This window comes from Lolium rigidum, chromosome 7 (assembly GCF_022539505.1).
Source record: "Lolium rigidum isolate FL_2022 chromosome 7, APGP_CSIRO_Lrig_0.1, whole genome shotgun sequence".
NCBI classification, from domain to species: Eukaryota; Viridiplantae; Streptophyta; class Magnoliopsida; order Poales; family Poaceae; genus Lolium; species Lolium rigidum.
Window position 1 is genome coordinate 104,107,902 of NC_061514.1, and position 10,440 is coordinate 104,118,341.

Here is a 10,440-nt window from a genome sequence, read left to right on the forward strand (position 1 = left end):
AAGTTATGTATATAATAGATTTCATAATTGACTAAAAATATTCTCATAGACATCAGGTAATATGATCAAACAATATTCATGTATTTTGAAGCTAGGAAGAATAAAATTGGGAAATATAGGAAAGTGAAAATAGAAAAGTAATAAAAATAAATATAAAAGTAACAAAATGTGGGTAAGAAAATAGGAAATAAAATCTTGAAAAAATGAAAAGAATAAATCAGTCTCATAAAGAGTTGATAAAGACCACGTTGTTCGGTAAAACCCCACACACCTCTAAGAGCAGTATGTAGGGTGTATGCATTAGTGCACACGATAGGATCATGAAAACTATCCACATGAACACAAAACGAAACAAGTAAGGGCATCCAAATAGTAACTTACTCTACTTAAGTTCTCCGCCAAAACTATCAATGGCAACTCGCCAAGCAAAACTGTCGACATCTGAGGGACACTATAATGTGAAATGAGAACCCAAAATTTCCTACTCCCATTATCCACCATAACACTGATCATTATATTCTATATACAATATATTATGTCTATGCCCAACATGAACATAGAAGGAAATATTTTTTCGAATGCCAAAGCCATGAAGTTTCATGCACAACAGAGGGGTCATTCATGAGAACCTCACTCCATACTTTGGGCCTAGGTAACGAAAAATTATAAACACATATGGGAGAGATTTACTTTTCGTAGACATTAATACATGAATTACAAGAGATCTAATCGGCAAACACAAAACATGTACATTTTCTCCAATAAAAGATCTCCAAATATCAACTTGCTTTAATAACTAAGGACCATGCTAAATTACATTAACAACTCAGTGATGTACTATGAAGAAAGACACATTCGCGAGAAGGCGTCCGAACAATACTTAATTTTCACAGGTGACGTGAGATGACGAAAGCCAATGCCCATTGTCCTTTCGATCCAATTGTTTTATTTCAGGATAACCGATATATAAACATATATTCCTCCACCATTTTCACCCTTCTATCTAAACTCTCAAATCATATGGGTAATGTCATCACCAAATGCAAGCAAGAAATTCAAACACACCCATAACATATGTTGGAACAGTCTACAAAAATGATTTGATTAAAATCTCCTTAAACGATATTTTTCGGTCTTGTCAGTGAGGCACTTCAAAATGTAGTATATGCTTTGAAACTTTCTAGCCCTTAATAAGCCCCTTGATAACCGGAATGCCCAAATCTCGATCCTCTAAACTTTCATTCGCAGTTTCAGAGCCACACTAGTTAGTTCAAACACATGAAAAAATGGTGGGCACACCCAAAAAATATTGTTTTTTCAAGGCCGGATCTAAACAGCAGATTAGAGAATCTCCAACAGGCGCGCCATATCGGCCGCGCACTATATTAACTGCCGATATGCAATGCCGGAGTCAGAACACGTTTCTCCAGCAGGCACTGTAAACGGCGCGGCGCTGCAAAAAAAATTGGGCACGGGCTATTTTGCACTATCCTGAGTGCTATACTTTGCGCTCTGGCTGCAGCGCATGGCATCGCTCCACCCACGCGCTAAGAAAACCCGCCAAGAAACTTCCCCTCGCGCGTCGCCACCCCACCGCCAAATCCTCCCCTCTGTGCGGCCGCCAGCGCAATTCAAAAGGAGAGACAATACATTAGTCACAGACATAATCACATAAACAAGTATAGAGATAAAGGATCACTGTGGCAATTACCCTGGGTAGATGAGAAAAACTAGCAGTTGCCCACTAAAGGAGATAATTTGCGAAATTGGCACAATATATAGTTCACTCTGCCTAGAAAACACACACACACACAAAAACAAAAAAAATCTTTAAAAAATTCTCGTCCAAATAATAATAGGTTTTAGCCATATCAACCTTACACATATACACAATTTGAACTATAATCATTTTTTCGAAAATGGTAGATACCCAACCTCTATATCATCGGTGCATGCAGATTACGTTTGGTCCCGGATCATGGAGAGTTGACACAAAAAAATCGCATAAAACCCAAGGTCCCACATAAATTTGAGCATTTGTTTTTTTGGGTTTCTATTTCCATGCCCTCGGGTCCTTAGTTGTACTCAGTTTTTCCCGGCTCCTTAATTTTTTCTCAGTTTTCTCCAGGTCCTTGTCTGAAACCCGCAGAAGGAGCTCAGACGGAAGGATTCTCGTTTAGTTGACCGTTTCGTGCTGACGTGTGGGGCCGCGTCGCGTGGGGCTGATGGCGTGTATTTCACACGTTCGTTGGGGAACCCCAAGAGGAAGGTATGATGCGCACAGCAGCAAGTTTTCCCTCAGAAAGAAACCAAGGTTTATCGAACCAGGAGGAGCCAAGAAGCACGTTGAACGTTGATGGCGGCGGGATGTAGTGCGGCGCAACACCAGAGATCCCGGCGCCAACGTGGAACCTGCACAACACAACCAAAGTACTTTGCCCCAACGAAACAGGTGAGGTTGTCAATCTCACCGGCTTGCCGTAACAAAGGATTAACCGTATTGTGTGGAAGATGATTGTTTGCGAGAGAAAACAGTAAAAACAAGTATTGCAAGCAGATTTGTATTTCAAGTATAAAAGAATGGACCGGGGTCCACAGTTCACTAGAGGTGTCTCTCCCATAAGATAAAAGCATGTTGGGTGAACAAATTACAGTCGGGCAATTGACAAATAGAGAGAGCATAACAATGCACATACATGTCATGATAAGTATAGTGAGATTTAATTGGGCATTACGATAAAGTACATAGACCGCCATCCAACTGCATCTATGCCTAAAAAGTCCACCTTCAGGTTATCGTCCGAACCCCTTCCAGTATTAAGTTGCAAAGCAACAGACAATTGCATTAAGTATGGTGCGTAATGTAATCAATAACTACATCCTCGGACATAGCATCAATGTTTTATCCCTAGTGGCAACAAGCACAACACAACCTTAGAACTTTCCGTCACTCGTCCCGGTGTCAATGCGTGCATGAACCCACTATCGAGCATAAATACTCCCTCTTGGAGTTACTAGCATCAACTTGGCCAGAGCCTCTACTAATAACGGAGAGCATGCAAGATCATAAACAACACATATGCAATAACTTGATAATTAACATAACATGGTATTCTCTATCCATCGGATCCCGACAAACACAACATAGAGTATTACGGATAGATGATCTTGATCATGTTAGGCAGCTCACAAGATCCAACAATGAAGCACAATGAGGAGAAGACAACCATCTAGCTACCGCTATGGACCCATAGTCCAGGGGTGAACTACTCACTCATCACTCCGGAGGCGACCATGGCGGTGTAGAGTCCTCCGGGAGATGAATCCCCTCTCCGGCAGGGTGCCGGAGGAGATCTCCGTAATCCCCCGAGATGGGATCGGCGGCGGCGGCGTCTCCGGAAGGTTTTCCGTATCGTGGTTTTTCGCATCGGGGTTTCGCGACGGAGGCTTTAAGTAGGCGGAAGGGCGGAGTCGGAGGGCCGACGAGGGGTCCACACCATAGGGCGGCGCGGGCCCCTCCTTGGCCGCGCCGCCTTGTGGTGTCGCCACCTCGTGGCCCCACTTCGTATGCACTTCGGTCTTCCGGAAGGTTCGTGGCAAAATAGGCCCCCGGGACTTGATTTCGTCCAATTCCGAGAATATTTCGTTACTAGGATTTCGAAACCAAAAACAGCAGAAAACAAGAATCGGCACTTCGGCATCTTGTTAATAGGTTAGTTCCGTAAAATGCACGAATATGACATAAAGTGTGCATAAAACATGTAGGTATCATCAATAATATGGCATGGAACATAAGAAATTATCGATACGTCGGAGACGTATCAAGCATCCCCAAGCTTAGTTCTCGCTCGTCCCGAGCAGGTAAAACGATAACAAAGATAATTTCTGAAGTGACATGCCATCATAACCTTGATCATACTATTTGTAAACATATGTAATGAATGCAGTGATCATAACAATGGTAATGACATGAGTAAACAAGTGAATCATAAAGCAAAGACTTTTCATGAATAGTACTTCAAGACAAGCATCAATAAGTCTTGCATAAGAGTTAACTCATAAAGCAATAAATCAAAGTAACGGTATTGAAGCAACACAAAGGAAGATTAAGTTTCAGCGGTTGCTTTCAACTTGTAACATGTATATCTCATGGATAATTGTCAACATAGAGTAATATAACAAGTACAATATGCAAGTATGTAGGAATCAATGCACAGCTTCACACAAGTGTTTGCTTCTTGAGGTGGAGAGAGATAGGTGAACCGACTCAACATAAAAGTAAAAAGAATGGTCCTTCAAAGAGGAAAGCATCGATTGCTATATTTGTGCTAGAGCTTTTGTTTTGAAAACATGAAACAATTTTGTCAACGGTAGTAATAAAGCATATGAGTTATGAAAGTTATATCTTACAAGTTGCAAGCCTCATGCATAGTATACTAATAGTGCCCGCACCTTGTCCTAATTAGCTTGGACTACCGGATCTTTGCAATGCACATGTTTTAACCAAGTGTCACAATGGGGTACCTCCATGTCGCATGTACAAAGGTCTAAGGAGAAAGCTCGCATTTTGGATTTCTCGCTTTTGATTATTCTCAACTTAGACATCCATACCGGGACAACATGGACAACGAGATAATGGACTCCTCTTTAATGCATAAGCATGTAGCAACAATTATTATTCTCATATGAGATTGAGGATATATGTCCAAGACTCGAAACTTCCACCATGAATCATGGCTTTAGTTAGCGGCCCAAAGTTCTTCTCTAACAATATGCATGCTCCAACCATGAAGGTGGTAGATCTCTCTTACTTCAGACAAGACGAACATGCATAGCAACTCACATGATATTCAACAAAGTATAGTTGATGGTGTCCCCAGAAAACATGGTTATCGCACAACAAGCAACTTAATAAGAGATAAAGTGCATAAGTACATATTCAATACCACAATAGTTTTTAAGCTATTTGTCCCATGAGCTATATATTGCAAAGGTGAATGATGGAATTTTAAAGGTAGCACTCAAGCAATTTACTTTGGAATGGCGGAGAAATACCATGTAGTAGGTAGGTATGGTGGACACAATTGGCATAGTGGTTGGCTCAAGTATTTTGGATGCATGAGAAGTATTCCCTCTCGATACAAGGTTTAGGCTAGCAAGGTTATTTGAAACAAACACAAGGATGAACGGTACAGCAAAACTCACATAAAAGACATATTGTAAACATTATAAGACTCCATACCGTCTTCCTTGTTGTTCAAAACTCAATACTAGATATTATCTAGACTCTAGAGAAACTAAATACGCAAACCAAATTAGCAAGCTCTAAGTGTTTCTTCATTAATGGGTGCAAAGTATATGATGCAAGAGCTTAAACATGAGCACAACAATTGCCATGTATCAAATTATCCAAGACATTTTAGAATTACTACATGTAGTATTTTCCAATTCCAACCATATAACAATTTAACGAAGAAGAAACTTCGCCATGAATACTATGAGTAGAGCCTAAGGACATACTTGTCCATATGATACAGCGGAGCGTGTCTCTCTCCCATAAAGTGAATGCTAGGATCCATTTTATTCAAACAAAACAAAAACAAAAACAAACCGACGCTCCAAGCAAAGTGCATAAGATGTGACGGAATAAAAATATAGTTTCAGGGAGGAACCCGATAATGTTGTCGATGAAGAAGGGGATGCCTTGGGCATCCCCAAGCTTAGACGCTTGAGTCTTCTTAGAATATGCAGGGGTGAACCACCGGGCATCCCCAAGCTTAGAGCTTTCACTCTCCTTGATCATATTGCATCATACTCCTCTCTTGATCCTTGAAAACTTCCTCCACACCAAACTCGAAACAACTCATTAGAGGGTTAGTGCATAATAAAAATTAACATGTTCGGAGGTGACACAATCATTCTTAACACTTCTGGACATTGCATAAAGCTACTGGACATTAATGGATCAAAGAAATTCATCCAACATAGCAAAAGAGGCAATGCGAAATAAAAGGCAGAATCTGTCAAAACAGAACAGTCCGTAAAGATGGATTTTATTAGGCCACCAGACTTGATCAAATGAAAATGCTCAAATTGAATGAAAGTTGCGTACATATCTGAGGATCATGCACGTAAATTGTCTTAATTTTCTGAGCTACCTACAGGGAGGTAGACCCAGATTCGTGACAAGCAAAGAAATCTGGAACTGCGCAGTAATCCAAATCTAGTACTTACTTTACTATCAAAGACTTTACTTGGCACAACAAAACTCAAAACTAAGATAAGGAGAGGTTGCTACAGTAGTAAACAACTTCCAAGACTCAAATATAAAACAAAAATACTGTAGTAAAAACATGGGTTGTTTCCCATAAGCGCTTTTCTTTAACGCCTTTCAGCTAGGCGCAGAAAGTGTAACTCAAGTATTATCAAAGGGTGGTGCATCTACAGCGGGGTTTGGAGTTTTCTCAACCATTCATAGTATATTGGATACATAAGTTTCAGCGTCTCCCTTTTTATTAGTCTTGGGCTTGCTACTCTCATCGAACAAATTTTCGTGAACAAGCCAAGCATAGTTATTTTCTAGTGCATCATTCATAGCTAGGAGTTTGCATGGTATTGGTGCTTTGATCTCCCCACCATCATTAGCATTATTAGTGTACCTTATCCTATCCATGTCCATTTTTTCAAGGAGACTAACAAAATTAGTATGAGAACCAAGCATATTAAATTTAGCGAAGACCTTTCTAGCCTCTCTTGCTAGACCACCAAATTCTCTAAGAAGGGTTTCTAAAACAAAATCTTTCTTTTCCCCCTCTTCCAAATCACCAAGTGTAAGAAACATGTGTTGGATTATAGGATTGAGATTAACAAATTTAGTTTCCAACATGCGAACTAAAGCAGCAGCAGCAATTTCATAAGTAGGAGCAAGTTCTACCAAGTGTCTATCTTCAAAATCTTTAACGGTACTAACATGACTGAAGAATCCTTCTATATTGTTTCTCCCAATGATAGACCCGCGTCCTACCGGTATGTTTTTTGTGGTAAAATTAAAAGGAAACATGATGAATCAAGTAAAGTAAATGCAAGTAACTTTTTTTTTGTGTGTTTTCGATATAGAGTGCAAGACAGTAAATAAAGTAAAACTAGCAACTAATTTTTTTGTGTTTTGATATAAGTGCAGCAAACAAAGTAGTAAATAAAATAAAGCAAGACAAAAACAAAGTAAAGAGATTGAGAAGTGGAGACTCCCTTGCAGCCGTGTCTTGATCTCCCCGGCAACGGCGCCGTAAAAAGAGCTTGATGGCGTGTATTTCACACGTTCGTTGGGGAACCCCAAGAGGAAGGTATGATGCGCACAGCAGCAAGTTTTCCCTCGAAAGAAACCAAGGTTTATCGAACCAGGAGGAGCCAAGAAGCACGTTGAAGGTTGATGGCGGCGGGATGTAGTGCGGCGCAACACCGGAGATCCTGGCGCCAACGTGGAACCCGCACAACACAACCAAAGTACTTTGCCCCAATGAAACAGCTGAGGTTGTCAATCTCACCGGCTTGTCCGTAACAAAGGATTAACCGTATTGTGTGGAAGATGATTGTTTGCAGAGAAAACAAGTAAAAACAAGTATTGCAGACAGATTTGTATTTCAGTATAAAAGAATGGACCGGGGTCCACAGCTCACTAGAGGTGTCTCTCCCATAAGATAAAAGCATGTTGGGTGAACAAATTACAATCGGGCAATTGACAAATAGAGAGAGCATAACAATGCACATACATGTCATGATAAGTATAGTGAGATTTAATCGGGCATTACGACAAAGTACATAGACCGCCATCCAACCGCATCTATGCCTAAAAAGTCCACCTTCGAGTTATCGTCCGAACCCCTTCCAGCATTAAGTTGCAAAGCAACAGACAATTGCATTAAGTATGGTGTGTAATGTAATCAATAACTACATCCTCGGACATAGCATCAATGTTTTATCCCTAGTGGCAACAAGACAACACAACCTTAGAACTTTCTCGTCACCGTCCCAGTGTCAATGCGAGCATGAACCCACTATCGAGCATAAATACTCCCTCTTGGAGTTACTAGCATCAACTTGGCCAGAGCCTCTACTAATAACGGAGAGCATGCAAGATCATAAACAACACATATGCAATAACTTGATAATTAACATAACATGGTATTCTCTATCCATCGGATCCCGACAAACACAACATAGAGTATTACAGATAGATGATCTTGATCATGTTAGGCAGCTCACAAGATCCAACAATGAAGCACAATGAGGAGAAGACAACCATCTAGCTACTGCTATGGACCCATAGTCCAGAGGGTGAACTACTCACTCATCACTCCGTGAGGCAACCATGGCGGTGTAGAGTCCTCCGGGAGATGAATCCCCTCTCCGGCAGGTGCCGGAGGAGATCTCCGTAATCCCCCGAGATGGGATCGGCGGCGGCGGCGTCTCCGGAAGGTTTTCCGTATCGTGGTTTTTCGCATCGTGGGTTTCGCGACGGAGGCTTTAAGTAGGCGGAAGGGCGCAGTCGGAGGGCCGACGAGGGGCCCACACCATAGGCGGCGCGGGCCCCTCCTTGGCCGCGCCGCCTTGTGGTGTCGCCACCTCGTGGCCCCACTTCGTATGCTCTTTGGTCTTCCGGAAGGTTCGTGGCAAAATAGGCCCTCGGGACTTGATTTCGTCCAATTCCGAGAATATTTCGTTACTAGGATTTCGAAACCAAAAACAGCAGAAACAAAGAATCGGCACTTCGGCATCTTGTTAATAGGTTAGTTCCGTAAAATGCACGAATATGACATAAAGTGTGCATAAAACATGTAGGTATCATCAATAATATGGCATGGAACATAAGAAATTATCGATACGTCGGAGACGTATCAAGCATCCCTAAGCTTAGTTTCGCTTCGTCCCGAGCAGGTAAAACGATAACAAAGATAATTTCTGAAGTGACATGCCATCATAACCTTGATCATCCTATTTGTAAACATATGTAATGAATGTAGTGATCATAACAATGGTAATGACATGAGTAAACAAGTGAATCATAAAGCAAAGACTTTTCATGAATAGTACTTCAAGACAAGCATCAATAAGTCTTGCATAAGAGTTAACTCATAAAGCAATAAATCAAAGTAACGGTATTGAAGCAACACAAAGGAAGATTAAGTTTCAGCGGTTGCTTTCAACTTGTAACATGTATATCTCATGGATAATTGTCAACATAGAGTAATATAACAAGTACAATATGCAAGTATGTAGGAATCAATGCACAGTTCACACAAGTGTTTGCTTCTTGAGGTGGAGAGAGATAGGTGAACCGACTCAACATAAAAGTAAAAAGAATGGTCCTTCAAAGAGGAAAGCATCGATTGCTATATTTGTGCTAGAGCTTTTGTTTTGAAAACATGAAACAATTTTGTCAACGGTAGTAATAAAGCATATGAGTTATGAAAGTTATATCTTACAAGTTGCAAGCCTCATGCATAGTATACTAATAGTGCCCGCACCTTGTCCTAATTAGCTTGGACTACCGGATCTTTGCAATGCACATGTTTTAACCAAGTGTCACAATGGGTACCTCCATGTCGCTCGTACAAAGGTCTAAGGAGAAAGCTCGCATTTTGGATTTCTCGCTTTTGATTATTCTCAACTTAGACATCCATACCGGGACAACATGGACAACAGATAATGGACTCCTCTTTAATGCATAAGCATGTGGCAACAATTATTATTCTCATATGAGATTGAGGATATATGTACAAGACTGAAACTTCCACCATGAATCATGGCTTTAGTTAGCGGCCCAAAGTTCTTCTCTAACAATATGCATGCTCCAACCATGAAGGTGGTAGATCTCTCTTACTTCAGACAAGACGAACATGCATAGCAACTCACATGATATTCAACAAAGTATAGTTGATGGCGTCCCCAGAAAACATGGTTATCGCACAACAAGCAACTTAATAAGAGATAAAGTGCATAAGTACATATTCAATACCACAATAGTTTTTAAGCTATTTGTCCCATGAGCTATATATTGCAAAGGTGAATGATGGAATTTTAAAGGTAGCACTCAAGCAATTTACTTTGGAATGGCGGAGAAATACCATGTAGTAGGTAGGTATGGTGGACACAATTGGCATAGTGGTTGGCTCAAGTATTTTGGATGCATGAGAAGTATTCCCTCTCGATACAAGGTTTAGGCTAGCAAGGTTATTTGAAACAAACACAAGGATGAACGAGTACAGCAAAACTCACATAAAAGACATATTGTAAACATTATAAGACTCCATACCGTCTTCCTTGTTGTTCAAAACTCAATACTAGATATTATCTAGACTCTAGAGAAACTAAATATGCAAACCAAATTAGCAAGCTCTAAGTGTTTCTTCATTAATGGGTGCAAAGTATATGATGCAAGAG